This window comes from Myxine glutinosa, chromosome 7, assembly GCF_964187855.1.
Source record: "Myxine glutinosa chromosome 7, kmMyxGlut1.1, whole genome shotgun sequence".
NCBI classification, from domain to species: Eukaryota; Metazoa; Chordata; class Myxini; order Myxiniformes; family Myxinidae; genus Myxine; species Myxine glutinosa.
In genome coordinates this window covers 177,240,907-177,251,573 of record NC_136267.1, presented here as the reverse complement: position 1 = coordinate 177,251,573, position 10,667 = coordinate 177,240,907, and positions in this window count along the sequence as shown.

Here is a 10,667-nt window from a genome sequence, read left to right as displayed (position 1 = left end):
CAGCATTATCCTGAGGCCATGTCGTGCTGCCCCTGAGGCCACGTCGTGCTGCCAAAGTGCTCTTAGTTCGTTCACAATGAGTATGCCAATTTCCTTCCCTCTGTCACCTCTTGACTGAATTAATAAATACCATTTCTGCCTGAAGCCAGCCTTCCAGGGGAATAGATATGCAACTTTCCACCATGTATGTACAATGTACATGCAAATTAAATCTTATCATTTGCAACTCCACTGAGCTATTAATAACACAATTGTTTGTGGATGCATGGTTTTATTAATCAACAGCTTGTGCACACGACTTGTAAAGAAAACAAGTGAATAAAAAAATTAATGCTAAATTAAAAAGGCAATGTAGGGATGACAAACTACAGTGTAAAAAAGGTCCATACAAGATAGGGATGATGTTGGTTCAGAGAGTAGCTAAGAGTATTGCCATCACATAACAATCCCTACATCACTGCCTCATTTACACTTCATCAGTTATTGCTTCAATCTTCCACAAACACTCCACTGGTTACACCAGTACTTGAATACTCCTGTAGTGCAGCCACATAAGGAGACTCTACAAATTAGCAGCGCAAGTACAATGTTATAATATCAGCACATGATCACCAACTTCTTACAAACTGCATGGACATCTCCAATAACAGCATTCTATAATTATCTCCATTTGTGATTGGTTACTCTAAGTTGATAAAAAAGAAAAGTAGGAAAGACAACTGAAGCTGCAAGAAGTCCCTGAAATGATATTGGAGCTTCTTATATTTATGCAGAAATGAAATATAGGAGCTTCTAATACTTCTAGCTAGGCCTAGCCCTAGACAATAGTCTGGAGGCAGTGATGTAGGGATTGTTATGTGATGGAAATACTGTTAGCTACTCTCTAAACGAACATCGTCCCCATCTTGTTTGGACCTTTTTTACTGTAGTTTGTCATCCCTACATTGCCTTTTTAATTTAGCATAAATTTTTTTATTCACTTGTTTCTGTAATTTTTTGCAATGTGGAATAACACAATGGTTGGTATATGGTACTCAGAGGATACCCAATCTTGGAGCAAAAGTGCCAAGATATCTTAGTCAGCAAAGTCAAACACTGCACATGTTCCTATATTGTCTTACGTAACCCTGACTGTATCTTGCAGCTCTGTCTTATTGCTCGTTTCTCAAAGAGTAATGTCTTCATCCGGCCTCAGGCCACACAAGGACCTGCACTTAGAAATGCCCAAAATAACTGGTGTGGTTTCCCTCTAACCAATAGGGCGGGGACAGAGGGGAGGGGCGGAGCCTCTCGAGGAATTTCTGCACAGCGGGACACGTGAGAGACAGGTTTGTGGGTTTTACTGTTTTGTTCACTTGAAGTGTCAATAAAACTTATTATACACTCGAAATGCAAATGTCCTCGATAAACTACGATGAGAGGACGAAAAAATACTCCAACCCTTGTTTTGTATCAGTGGGTGGGGTCGACATTTTTTATCCGCGTCATCCCGACGTTAGTCTCTCTGATAATAATAGTTTTGTAAAATTAACTTCAATGAAGAACTTTATCAAGACAAGATATAAGTATTTATCTGTCGTATCCAAATCCTGGTTCTGCGAAATCAGAAAACCTCGGTAATACTTGAGTAGATTCTCGCCAGACAAAACTACATCACTATATATCATCAGAAAGACGTTAGTCAAACACACTGTGCACGTGACACGCATAATCTGCGCATGCGCATATCAAGGTTCAGGGTTGATCGAGTAAGCGTGGGGAAGGGCGTGGCCTTGTCAAACTACGATGACGTTGGTTGAGTACGAGAGAACACGCTCTCAGAGAGTATCAGTAAATATTTAACTGTAGAAATGAACTGGAGAAACAAATTATAACAAAGGATGCTGTCCCAATTAAAACCCCAGTCATTGCCATTGACAGAGGCCCAGCTGAGAAATACACCGACTGAATAATTATTATAATATTTGAGTAGATGATGTTCTACAACTGATTTACAAATGTTGTAGTACAAACTTTATAGACATGCTCATCAGTGGCGTACTGAGGGTGTCTGGCATAATATTTTTTTTTTTTTTTTAAATAACATCATTGATCCCCCTCCACCCCTGCTTCCACGTTCCTCTCCCAAATCCCCAATCCCAGTAGCCATAGGTAAGAGGGCATAGACATAAGGAAACTAGGATCTTTATATTTAAATATCAATTAATTGACCATTGACCACTCCAGGCGATGCAGTATGCCAAAACAAAGATGAAAGGAACACCAAATGTCAGTTCAAATATTTATTAAACTAGGGGGCCCGTTGGTCCATTGGACCAAATTTTAATTGGGGACTTTTGGATCTTGGGGAATTTTGGGTCTTTGGGGAATTTTTTTGGTTTGGGGACTTTTGAGTCATCACGTTCTTCTGGGTCCTTTGGGTCATCAAGGACTTTTGGGTCATCTGGGTGGTTTGGGTCCTCAAAGGTCTTTTAGTCTAGTAGGAAGACTAGGTCCCCCTGCACCCCCCGGAGATATACTTCTAATCAGTGTTTCTAGATTGGAAAAAATGTGTAGAAAATGACTAGCTATGGCCCCAAGCTGAAAAAATGTCCCACATACCATTTTTATGCAAATTACTGCTGCAAATTTTATGCAAAATTATGCAAATTTTATGCAAATTTTTGATGAGGAGTAGAGTTGAGGGGTCTTTGAGGGCTTCATCGAGGTGCTCTCGGTTGCAAGACTGGGTCATTCTGAGAAGCACAGCAGGGTCAGAGATCATGATGTTCTCCTCAGTGAATCTCTCCATCAACAGCCTCTCCATTGCCTCACACACTGTTTTGAGGCAAAAGAGGGACTTTGCGTAGGCCTTTCCACTGAGAACACCTTTGAGAGATCCACTTGTTACTAGTTGTGCCTCAAAGAGAATCTCTGCATATCCAGAACCACGCATCTTGTGTCCAGTGAGCATCCCGATGTAGTTCATGGATGTGTGGAAGGGTCCAATCGTTACTACATGACTAGCAAATTCATTTGGCCAGCGCCAGATGATGGGAAGGGCTTTCATGCAGACACCCAGATCAAATGTATTCAGGACCCATCTCTGACCCACCTCAGCAGTTGCTGCCTCGGAACGCTTCAGTAGCTCACGAACAACTGCGTTGTCTGTGATCGGTTGGTGGATAGGCGTGCAGTAGTCGACTGTTGATTTGCTGGGTGGGGGAGAACCAGTTGCAGAGGTGAAACCCCCTAGCCCAGGCACAGGCTGCAGGCCACAGCTTCCGATGTATCTGATGAAGAGCCAGATGTAGTACTCTTGCATCGTAGTGGCATAGACTGTGTCATTCTCTGCTGGCGGTGTGAATGATGAGCGTTCCGAGGCAGCAACTGCTGAGGTGGGTCAGAGATGGGTCCTGAATACATTTGATCTGGGTGTCTGCATGAAAGCCCTTCCCATCATCTGGCGCTGGCCAAATGAATTTGCTAGTCATGTAGTAACGATTGGACCCTTCCACACATCCATGAACTACATCGGGATGCTCACTGGACACAAGATGCGTGGTTCTGGATATGCAGAGATTCTCTTTGAGGCACAACTAGTAACAAGTGGATCTCTCAAAGGTGTTCTCAGTGGAAAGGCCTACGCAAAGTCCCTCTTTTGCCTCAAAACAGTGTGTGAGGCAATGGAGAGGCTGTTGATGGAGAGATTCACTGAGGAGGAGAACATCATGATCTCTGACCCTGCTGTGCTTCTCAGAATGACCCAGTCTTGCAACCGAGAGCACCTCGATGAAGCCCTCAAAGACCCCTCAACTCTACTCCTCATCAAAAATTTGCATAAAATTTGCATAATTTTGCATAAAATTTGCAGCAGTAATTTGCATAAAAATGGTATGTGGGACATTTTTTCAGCTTGGGGCCATAGCTAGTCATTTTCTACACATTTTTGCCAATCTAGAAACACTGATTAGAAGTATATCTCCGGGGGGTGCAGGGGGACCTAGTCTTCCTACTAGACTATTTGGGTTCATCAGGACTTTTTGGTCATCTGTGTCTTTTTGGTCATCAAGGACTTTTGGGTGATTTCGGTCATCGGGGATTTTTGGGAGATTTGGGTCCTCGGGGACTTTTTGTTCATTTGGGTCCTTGGGGTTCTTTTGGGTCAAGTGTTAAAGGGTCTTCCAAGGTCTAAGGGGTCTCGGCAGTCCAAAGGGTTAAAAGGCACATTTGAATGGTACGTAATTAATTATTGGCGCATTCCCCTTAGCTCAATGTCATCTGCCAGCATCTTGGAAATCAGCAAACATTACCGCTTCACACAAAAAGGCGCAAAAACAGATCCTTGCAACTACAGACCAATCAGCCTGCTCCCAATTATCAGCAAAGTCATGGAATCCATCATTGCTTCGGATATCAAATCCTTCCTCTTCTCCAATGGCTTCATCTCTGATCATCAATTTGGATTCAGACCAGGTCATTCTACTCTGGACATGTTGCTTCTGCTGTCTCAACAATGGATGGAGGTCCTCAATGCCAAACAGGAAATCAGAGCTGTCTCCCTTGACATATCACGTGCCTTCGATACGGTCTGGCACCCAGCTCTGCTCACCAAACTCTCCTCCTATGGTATCCATGGAAATCTGCACGCATGGCTTGCAGACTTCCTCTCTGGTCGTAGTCAACGTGTGGCCCTGAATGGATTTCTCTCATCTCCCCTTCCTGTTCTGGCTGGAGTTCCCTAAGGTAGTGTTCTGGGCCCTGTGCTTTTTCTGGTCTTCATTAATGATCTTTCCGACTCTCTGGAAAATCCTCTCTATCTCTTTCCTGATGACTCCACTCTCTGGCGCTCCATTCCTCATCCCTCAGATCGGAAGTCTGCAGCCTCCTCACTTTCTGCAGACCTGGACAAAATCACAGACTGGTCAAACAAGTGGAACATGTCTTTCAATCCTGACAAATCTCACACTCTCACTATGTCTCTCTGAAAAGACCGACTGGAAAACCCTCCCATCTACTTTCTCAACAATCCTCTCCAAGAAGTTCTGTCGCTCAAGCTTTTGGGTCTCACTATCTGCCATGATCTTTCTTGGGAAAACCACATTTCCAAGCTGGCCTCCAAAGCCAGTCGCCGACTGGGCATCCTCCGTCGTGCAGTCCTTCCTTGGCACACCTGAGCTCCTCACCACATACAAGGCTTTCATCCGCAGCTCAATGGAATTCTGTTCCCCCCTCTGGGCCTCACAACTAGCTCGGCTTCACGCTGTTGAAACAAAAGCTTTCAGAATCATTGGAATCTCCTGCGATGAAGCTAACTCCGAGGGCCTTTCACTCACTCACCGCAGGCAGGTTGGTGGTCTATCTGTCTTTTACCGACTCCTCTCCGGCCTTTCTCCCCCAGCTCTCTCTGTGCTCTGATCTACCCCCGCTAATTGATCTTTTCTACCCCCGCTAATTCATCCCAGATCCACTTTTTTGAAATTCCAACTGCTTTCCTGGAAGTCCTTGCAGTGTCCATATGTTTTATACCTCTCCCACCTCCCCCAAGCCCTCTCCCTCCTACAGTTCTCTCGATGTCCCTGCTCTCAAATATTGTGTTTGTTTCCTTCCCCCTGTTTCCCCATCTTGTCTACCGCTCCCCTTATTTTGTGTTTTATGTGTCGTTTTGACTTTTTGTGTGATTAATGTTAGCTCTTTCACGAGCCTCGATCTTGTACACAAAAAAATAATAATAATAATTAACAGACGTGAAAAAATATGACACACACACACACACACCTCCATATATAGTAGATTCAATTCCTGTCGATTCCTTGGTCAGGCTGTTTATACGACGCCATCAGTGATGCGCCGACATAACGAATCTGGTGCCGAGAAACAGTGACTCGAGAAGATTTATTGATCACGTGGTTTGCTTTTACCTTGACCCGCGACTGGAGGGATCGTGATCACGTGTCCCGTGTGCAGTGTACAGCACTGGTACCTCACAATTATTTTATTTTCATAAATGTAACAATGAAAAACAAGACATTTCCCGAGACATGATATTTCGCTGATATTATTTGATGCCACATAACATTATCACGCATAACGCCGACACCGAGGCAAATGTGTCTAGCGGCTCCACCCCCATCAAGCTGATTGACAGTCGTAGCCACGCCTACCCTAGTCCCATTATTTTACATAGGGATGTCGTTTTCCGTACTTTTTGAGGAATCCTTTCAAGCTACGAGAATTATAATACCAAAGGATGTTGCAGGAAGTAAAACTCTATCGAATGGTAGCAGAATCATTGCCATTGATAAAGGTAGCTCGGAAATATTCCATCTGAAGAAGATTATTATTATTATTATTATTATTACTAGGGCATGCCCGTACTATATCTATATCTAAAATTATATCCCCCCCTCTATTTACATGAAATGGTTTGGTCCATGAAATGTTTTGGTCCATTCGCAACGCCAAAGCGAACGGCGAACGCTTTACATGAAATGGTTTGGTCCATGAAATGTTTTGGTCCATTCGCAACGCCAAAGCGAACGGCGAACGGCTTGCGAGTACAGTGACAATCCCCCCGGGGTCCCCCCCTCTATTTATATCCCCCCTCTATCGAGAAATTATTATTTTCTCCGGAAGAAATCGAATTACGTACCGTAATGGCGCACGCGCTGGGCTCAGCATCAGCTCGCTCTCACATCGGCCACGCCTACGCAATAACGCGTTCTGTGATTGGATGCCGGAAGTGCAGTCCTCACTGTCCGGAAGGTCGTATATCGCAGTTACGATGAATCGCAAATTCGTTTTTATTAGTTTTAAAACATAGTTTAACGCCAACATAGCGCCAACATAGTTTGCAAACGTGAAATAAATGAATACGCTCTCAAATGTGCCATCCGAGGCAGAGTGTGTTCGCCACGTTCGGCACACGCGATAGCTCGCTGCTCTCTGATTGGTTGAATCGTTTTTTGGACATAGCTCGGTAAGTAATTGTCCGATTAATATGAAACCTTGAAAAGGCACATCCTCGGGTCCCCAGCAATATACCTGGCAAGTTTCAAGTATATCGGACCCGTGGTTGTCGAGAAACAGCGGTCACAGACAAACAAACAAACGTACAAACAAACAAACGTACAAACAAACAAACACACAGAGATTACTGGAATTATAGATAGATAGCTCGGTAAGTAATTGTCCGATTAATATGAAACCTTGAAAAGGCACATCCTCGGGTCCCCAGCAATATACCTGGCAAGTTTCAAGTATATCGGACCCGTGGTTGTCGAGAAACAGCGGTCACAGACAAACAAACAAACGTACAAACAAACAAACGTACAAACAAACAAACACACAGAGATTACTGGAATTATAGATAGATTATTATGAACAAGAAGAATAATTCCCGGGTTTTACCGATCCCGTTTTTTCACTTTATTTTGCTTTTTACTTCGTCTGGAGAACTGAAAAGGGATCCTTACCTCGACAATTAGCTGAACAGACCAGGTAGGCTCTCATATGTAGCCGAAGCGAGTTTTTAAAGAAGATAATCCAACTTTAGTTTTGTATGTAGCAGATGGGACCGTCATTTTTTCCACGCCATCCCTACATAGAGAGTACTACCGTACTCTCTGATATTGCAATTTCATGCTGAGCAATGTTTGCACCAATCGCCTGGATGAAATTGCAAACAAATTTGACATATTTATGCTTTCATGGAAAACCAAGACAATCAGAGAAACCTCACACTTATCAAATAAATATTTAAATATCTTCATTGGAGTTCTTGCAAATTAATCTGGATTTTTGAACACTTTAGCTTTTCAAACTGTGGCAAAAACAAGAACGTAAGACTATATTTATGTTGATACTTTTGTGACAACTCTTCATGTACCTGTTAACATTCATTGACGTTTATGATAACTGTTTCACAACATACTGTTGCGGAAATGGCTTCTTGGAGTTAACAATGTATAGTTTAGAAATAGTTGTTTCCGTAGTGAATGTTTTGGCATAAGAGAGGTTAATTAATTGTAATAGAATATGCATCGCTATTTCTATACTCTATAGAAAGGCTGTCATCTACCCTCCCGATGTTTTTTTCTAAAATCCTTCTCTCCAACCCCCCCTTTCATGTTTTACCTTCTAATTCTGTCCTTGATGTGCTTTTGGGGGATAGTGGCTTGCCAGATCAACCGAGGGACACGCTTTGGCATGCTCTTGCAGGGTCTCAAGCATTTGCAAGGAAAAGGGGGTTTGAGGAGGGTATTCGGCTTGAGTGGCGCCTGAACATTGAAAAAAGAGGAAAAAAAATTAAGAATTATCCTCGGATGGCCGCACACCCCAAATCCACTTTTTTGAAATACCAACTTCTGTCCTGGAAGTCCTTGGTGTCCTTGTGTTTTATACTTCTCCCACACCCCCCCCCTACCCCCCCCCCCTTTCCCATGCCTCCTCCCCTCCCCAAGCCCTCTCCCTCCCACACATCTCCCTGCTCTCAAATGTTATGTTTGTGTGCTTCCCCTTCTCTCCCCATCTTGGCTTCCGCTCCCTCTTTTTATATATTTTGTTTGTCTGGTTGATTTGTTTGTGAAATAAATGTTAGCTCTTTCACGAGCCTCGATTCAGTATACAAAAAAAAACAAAAAAAAAACATTATAAAGAGAGTGAAATTATAGGAAAGTGTGGATTCCAACACTGATCTCCATACTAACTGGATAAGAAGGGAAGCTCATTTTTTGAAGCTATTTGTCCGCCATCTTTGCTCCCCCATGAGTTGCCGTGAGTTTCATAGTAACTAAGGTGAATGACACTTACTGATGAAATGTGATTCTTCTTCTCCTTTGATCACGACCGTCGCGGTTTTTACAACTGTAAGCAGCACACGATGGCATTTCATAAATACGACAACAATGCTTTTTTCAACCAGGGAGTGGACTAAAATCAAGTCGGAATGGAATAAAATAAAGTGGGAAAGGAGAAAATTGCAGTAGGAAGGTGGAATTTTCATAGGAAATATGCATTTTGAAGCAACTATTTGTATTGATGCAAACGGGATTTTCTGTGTTGTGGGAGAAGCAATATGGCGGATGGAGCACTTCCGGTGTCTGCAGGACTACAGGTACCTGACAAATTCACGTTAGGTACCCTATCCAGTTAATGTCTTTAACATGTCTTTCAATCCTGACAAATCTCACACTCTTACTATGTCTCTCCGAAAAGATCGACTGGACAACCCTCCCATCTACTTTCTCAACAATCCTCTCCAAGAAGTTCTGTCGCTCAAGCTTTTGGGTCTCACTATCTGCCATGATCTTTCTTGGGAAAACCACATTTCCAAGCTGGCCTCCAAAGCCAGTCGCCGACTGGGCATCCTCCGTCGTGCGAAGTCCTTCCTCGGCACACCTGAGCTCCTCACCACATGCAAGGCTTTCATCCGCAGCTCATTGGAATACTGTTCTCCCCTATGGGCCGGTGCTCCTGCCTCACACCTAGCTCGGCTTCACGCTGTTGAAACCAAAGCTTTCAGAATTATTGAAATCTCCCGCGATGAAGCTATCTCCGAGGGCCTTTCACTCACTCACCGCAGGCAGGTAGGTGGTCTTTCTGTCTTCTTCCGACTCCTCTCCGTCCTTGCTCCCCCAGCTCTCTCTGTGCTCTGTCCCCCAAATATTCCTACAGGCCGCACAAGATCTGCCAGCAACCCTCTTATGGTTAAACTGCCGAAATCTCGGCTCTCTGCTCACCTTCACTCTTTCAATCCTCTTTTCTCCCGCCTCTGGAACAAACTCCCTCACTCCCTTCAATCGCACTCCTCCCTCCAGGTCTTTAAAACAGCTGTTCACCACCATCTCTTATCTTCCCCCATCCAAAACCTTGATCTTTTCTACCCCCGCTAATTCACCGCAGATCCACCTTGTTTGAAATTCCAACTTCTTTCCTGGAAGTCCTGGCAGTGTCCATATGTTTTATACCTCTCCCACCCCCCCCCCCTTCCCATGCCCCCCCCAAAGCCCTCTCCCTCTCACAGATCTCTCGATGTCTCCATGTGTTACATATTTATGTGAATGTATGTGAATTACTATTCAGGTCTTAGCTTATCAATGTGTAGTCGATTAAAGGTTGTTGTGATTAAAGGGTCAGGAGCCCTTCTGAGAAAAAGGAGACCGGAAACGGAAGAAGAAAAGACACGAGGTCCTGGAGACGCGACGATTCTTCTTCTTCCTCGCCAAGCTCGGACGCGAGCGGTATCGATTGAGCAACGTAAGAGAATCGGCGTTTCAAAGCCCGTCTGGCGAGAGGAGTTACCGGGACGTGTAACTACCCTTTGACACGTCAAGTCACGGTGGGTTCGTGCACGGAACCAAGCAGCTGGCACAGTTCGCCTCGCCGTCTACAAGGCCGCGTACGGGTCGCACCTTGGGCTGCGCGCGCTGGTCAAGCCGCGTGTTGCTTTGCCTGCTTTACATTACCCGCTTTGCTTGGCCAGGAGGTGCGCGCTGCAGCCGTTGTTCCCGGTACGGGACGTGCCCGGTGAAAGCACGTCAGGAAGGGTCCGTTCAACCGCCCACGTGCGGAGATCGAACTACAGGAGTACGGAGACATTGTGAGAGACATTGACCACGGAGGGAGTCGGGAGTGGGGCTCACGTGAGGAATGTATAAGATGGCCATCTTAGAGTTAATGTAGATGAG